Source organism: Hipposideros armiger, unplaced genomic scaffold (assembly GCF_001890085.2).
Source record: "Hipposideros armiger isolate ML-2016 unplaced genomic scaffold, ASM189008v1 scaffold_39, whole genome shotgun sequence".
In the NCBI taxonomy this organism is placed as follows: domain Eukaryota; kingdom Metazoa; phylum Chordata; class Mammalia; order Chiroptera; family Hipposideridae; genus Hipposideros; species Hipposideros armiger.
Window position 1 is genome coordinate 1,638,151 of NW_017731389.1, and position 5,308 is coordinate 1,643,458.

Sequence of the window (5,308 nt, forward strand, 5' to 3'; positions counted from 1 at the left end):
TGTGTGTATGTGTGTGTGTATGTGTGTATGTGTGTGCATGTGTGTGTATGTGTGTGTGTATGTGTGTGTGTATGTGTATGTGTGTGTGTATGTGTGTGTGTATGTGTGTGTGTATGTGTGTGTGTGTATGTGTATGTGTATGTGTGTGTGTGTGTATGTGTGTGTGTGTGTGTGTAACTCAGCCATCCTGGATCATTCCTGAACCAGTTAATCATTAAGATTTTTCACTGTCAAATATAAGAGAACACTAAAATCTGAAGACGACTTCCCTCATCTTCTCTTTATTGTTTAAAATATTTGGTGTCACGTGTATTCTAGGCATTAAAATATGATTTCCCCCCTCTTTATATCAGGGTAAATAACTAGTGCCAAAACAAAGAGCTTCAACATGTCAGTGGCTTTCACATCAAAGGTTTCTTTCTTTTTCATGCATGTCACAGGCCATTGCTGCCCCATGCAATCATTCAGCCACCCTCCTTCCTTCTGTCTAGTCTCCTCCACCGGTTCCTTTGCAACTGGGAGCCAATGGGATAAGAAAAAGAACATGGTGGATTGTGAGAGTGATCAAAGAGACTAGGTCTGAGAGTGATATGCATCTGTTTTGATCACAGTCCACTTGCAATAACTCCATTTGCTTCACCTAAAGAGGCTGAGAAATTTCTAATGTGTTTCTCTTCTAAAAGAAGAGAAGAAACATGCATACAGGTGAGTAGTAGGTTCTCGGCCACAGGCTTCAATAGATATATAAAAGACAATTTTTTTTGTAGATGGGACTGGTCTCACAGGGGAATTATCATAGCGCCCAAATCTATGTGCATTTAATTGGGGATTCTGTTGTGCTTTGGTGAAAAAAGTATGGGATTTGAAATCAGATACCTGGATTTGTGCTTGTCCTAGCTCATCACATATTAGCTCTGTGACCTTACATAAGACACAGTCTTCCTGAGTACCAGTTTCATTTTCTATAAAATAAGGATGATAATAATATCGGCCTCACCTACCGATAGGTTGTTTTCAGGGTCAAGCCAGATCAAAGGGAGAGTTTATTGTATTCTTATGAGGTACTTTGTGAAAATAAGTCCCTACCCTTTGCCTCATTCTTCTCTTTGGTCCAGGTTCCACTTTTACTATCAGTATGATATGTTGCATCTGCCTGGCTATAAGGAAGATGGACAGAGATGCTAATGCTTACGTTACTAGGAGACCAAACATTGTTTTCAATCTTCCTTCAGAGACTGAATGTTTATTTTATATATATACACTATATATATATGTATGTGTATATATATATATATATATATATATATATATATATATATATNAACGACCCTTTCACAGGGGTCGCCTAAGACCATCGGAAAACAAAAAGATATTTACATTACGATTCATAACAGTAGCAAAATTACAGTTCTAGAGTAGCAACGAAAATAATTTGATAGTTGGGGGTCACCACAACATGAGGAACTGTATTAAGGGGTCACGGCATTAGGAAGGTTGAGAACCACTGCTTTACAGGGATTGCAACTATTTTCATTTAAGGATAAGGAAACTGAATTTGATTGATTTTTCTAATATCATACAGCTAAGTTTTGGGCCTCAGGTGTGGAACTTAGTACTCATGTTCTGCCTTTGTTGAATTACCACAAAATCTTCACGTTGATCATAAGAATAATAATGAGAGTTTTTACTCCTCTTTTGTCACATATAGACTGTTTCTCACCACTATTATTTCTTGCACATCTGCTATGTTTTTTTTGACACATGCAGTGTTTGTCACAGCTACCTTATAAGGTGAGGCTTCTCAATTCCATTTATAGTTGAGGAAACTCAGGCTCGTCCAGGTCAAGTAACTTATTCCAGGTCCTATTCCCAATAAGTTGAGATCTTACTCTAGGTTTGTCTGACTTTAAAGGTCAAGTTCTTTTCTCCATGTGTCTTCCTCATTAGCTACTGGGATTTGACTGGATATGATTTTTACTTTAATGAATGTTGGGCCACGTGATAAACAAGTAAAGATTATTCTCAGATAGTATCCAATTCCTTCAGAAAGATGCCTTTGAAAATAATCCTTAGTGTTGTTTATATAAATGAGCTGAAGTGTAGGTTTCTCAGAAATTAGGGTGAAGCATAGTTGGAGAAAGAGTATTAATCCCCCCCCATACTTGGTCACAGGGAGATTTTGTATGTGTTCTGGAGGACTTAGGTCTGAAGGTCTGTGCTAGACGGCGTCAGCCTGTGTTTTCGCTTTGCCAAGTGAGGTGAGACGAGCCTTCAGGCTGAGTTCAAGTAGGGGAGCCATTGCTATTTGTAAGTTGCCTGCCCGAGTTTCTCCATGGGGTCATCTGAGCCACGGGGCTCTCTGCCATACATCTGATGGAGCTTTCAGTGTGGGTAGCGTTGAATATGACACTTCCTGCCCTTCAGAGTAAGAGCAGATTGTAAATGGTGGGAGACCACTTGGGAATTGGTCTCTTGTTTCTGGACTTCAACCTTCTCCCCGTTTAAAGGACCCATTATTCATAATGGCATCCCTACATGATAAAATAGCTGCCACTTCCTGCCTCAGTGATTTTTCATATTTGCCTTTGTGAACCTAAATTTCTTTGAAGAGCATGGGTTTGATAAATAAACAATAAATAATAATTTTGAGAAATAAAATTTTTAATGAACATCTCAAGTCAAGTTCAAAGTTTTAAAAGAACTCTACAATAACTCTCTTTAAGTATATGGAAGCATTGTGCTAAGAATGCAGCTGGCCATTTATTACTGTTTTGTATTAACTAATTGGAAAACACCTAAATTATAATTAGTCACCCTCACACCACAGTTCAGGGTTGATTAAACAGCCCATGACACTTTTTCCCTCATGGCTGTTTTAGGTGTAATTATAAGGACTTTGCCCATTGGACTGAGTTAATTATTCCTTATGTTTCTAGTGTTCCTCCCTGCTCTCTGTAAATGTCCTAAAAATATTCAACCATGTTGCACCATTTTTCCCCCCTTATGTTTCACAATGGACACATATAACCAGGAAAGTTTAAGCAATTGTTTGGTTTGGTTTTGTTCTTTCAAAGGAATAGATAAATCATCATGCTACAACATGAGAGAGGAAATGACAGTTTTTATCTTTTATTCAGGTAGCCTATATTTACATGAGACCACAAAAAGTTCCTGACAGGATGTTATTGATTGCGTTTACCCAATTGGGGCTTGAGATGAGTCTTCCTGCCACATCACAAGACACGCTCTTATTTTCATTCCTGCCTGAAAATAAAATCCCAGATCTTCTGGACTCTCCCATGAAATTATGAATTTTTAGAATTTAGAGATTTTAGGCCCCTTGACAGACTTCCCATTAATTATTCTTCTCACTCAGCCCCCTTCTCTCTTTGCCAGTCGTAAACAATATCCTCTCTTGTTGGGTGCTTTGAATAATAACTCAAAGGAACTAAGTGAAGATCAAATAGTCACTATAGTAACTAAGGTTTACTAAATACCAGGCCCTCTTATACATGATTTATATGTATTAACTCATTTAATTCTCACAACAACTTCATGAGGGAGGGACTATTTTTATTATCATTTTATAGGTGAGGAAACTAAGACACCCTGATTTGTGATTTACCCAAGGCAAAGGCCTTCTCCCTCTCTCCCTCCCTTTCATCCATCATCCATCCATCCATCCAAGTAAAAAATGTTAACTAAGCACTGAATGTGTGCTGAGCAGTCTTATGGGCACTGTGGGTGGCAGTGAACACAGCAGATAAAGTCCATGCCCTCACAGAACTTCACCACTGTCCCATATTGCCCCAAATTACACATCTCCCCCAAGAAGCTTTCCCAGATTAATTCAACCCAACTTCTAACTTCTAATCCACCTTTCTTTTCAATCCACTTAAGTAATTAAAAAATTCAAAGGGTCATATTTTAGCTAATGTGACTGCTTCAAACCCTTTATGTGCCAATAGGCAATGTCTATCTTTATTATGTACCTTAGGCGCTTTGGTGCATGGTCTTGCTTCCTGTGAGTGGTCACAAAATTCAGTGTCACTGCTAGACTACCTGTGTTGCAGTGAGAGAGAGATACCTGGGACATGATTGGACCCAATTCAAAATGAGATTTTATTTTATTTTACCTGGTGAAAGCATAAAGAAAGTTTAGTTTTCAACAAATGTGGTCATGAAGCTGATTCAGATGTACTGAATGATGTTTGCAGTCTGGGTGTAGAGCATTTAACCCCAAAGCCATGGATCGTGCTAGCTCTAGACATCAGCCTGAGCTCTATGAAAACATTCCCCTCTAGGAAAAGTTTCTAGATATTTTAATTGTAATTAGTTAAACTCACTCTTCCTTCTTTCACACTTCTCCTCATGGCAGGTGGTATAGAGGAAGCCATAGGTTTATATATTTAAAAAATCTGATGTAGAGAAAGTACAGTTGGGGATATACTTAGTATGGGTTTAGTGGGATGTATTTGTATGGTTTCTGGTCACTTCCATGTTATGGCTGTTATCCCAGTATACACACATCTCCGAGGAAAATTTCTATTGCCCATTGTGCCAACTCACCGGACATCATGACACAGACATCCAGGACAGAGGTTCTATCTTGATATGAATGTGTCTGATGGTCCCCAGGACTAGAAGCATGTGGATTGAAGAGGAGAAACAAGGTTTGAAATATACAGAGTTGAAAGCCAGTCTGTGGATAAGTCTTCTAAGCCTTACAGCTCCTATATGGCAGAAACTTGACAGAGATTTTCCCAAAGTTGGCAAAAATCCTAAATATGCATGTGACATTATTATCAATAATAAAAACAAATTTTGACCAGCTATATTAGAAGAAAGACATTTATCTTTCTGTTCTTCCTATTAAAACAGTATAAAGTCATTGTCATGGGAAGGGGTAATAAAAGTATGCAGCAAAAAAAAATGTAAAAGTAAATATTATGTAGGTGTGTCAGGCAGTTAATTAATAAAAATATTATATTATCTTCTTTGGATTTTGTGATATGTATGGTATTTGTCAGCTTTTAGAATTTTCAATTTGTTGTCATTTATTTTCTAATTCTCAATAGACATTTACTTTGGTACCTACTTTTATTTGTAATTTGTGTTCTTCAAGAAGACCTCCCCTCAATTACATGTTTCTGTCCTTTAAAAGCCTGAATCTACCGTGTGTGTGTGTGTGTGTATGTGTGTGTGTGTATGTGTGTGTGTATGTGTGTGTATGTGTGTGTATGTGTGTGTGTGTGTGTATGTGTGTGTGTATGTGTGTGTATGTGTGTATGTGTGTGTGTATGTGTGT

At 37.9% G+C, this 5,308-nt stretch overlaps 1 long non-coding RNA gene across 1 annotated transcript in view; it reads left to right on the plus strand.

Annotated features, from left to right (window-relative positions):
• The first annotated feature begins 491 nt into the window (after positions 1 to 491).
• Positions 492 to 5,308, plus strand: part of LOC109380640 (uncharacterized) — a 7,944-nt gene continuing 3,127 nt past the window's right edge. Inside the window, exon 1 of the long non-coding RNA XR_002123540.1 lies at positions 492 to 705. This is a non-coding gene — a long non-coding RNA (uncharacterized LOC109380640). The remainder of the gene's footprint in view (positions 706 to 5,308) is intronic.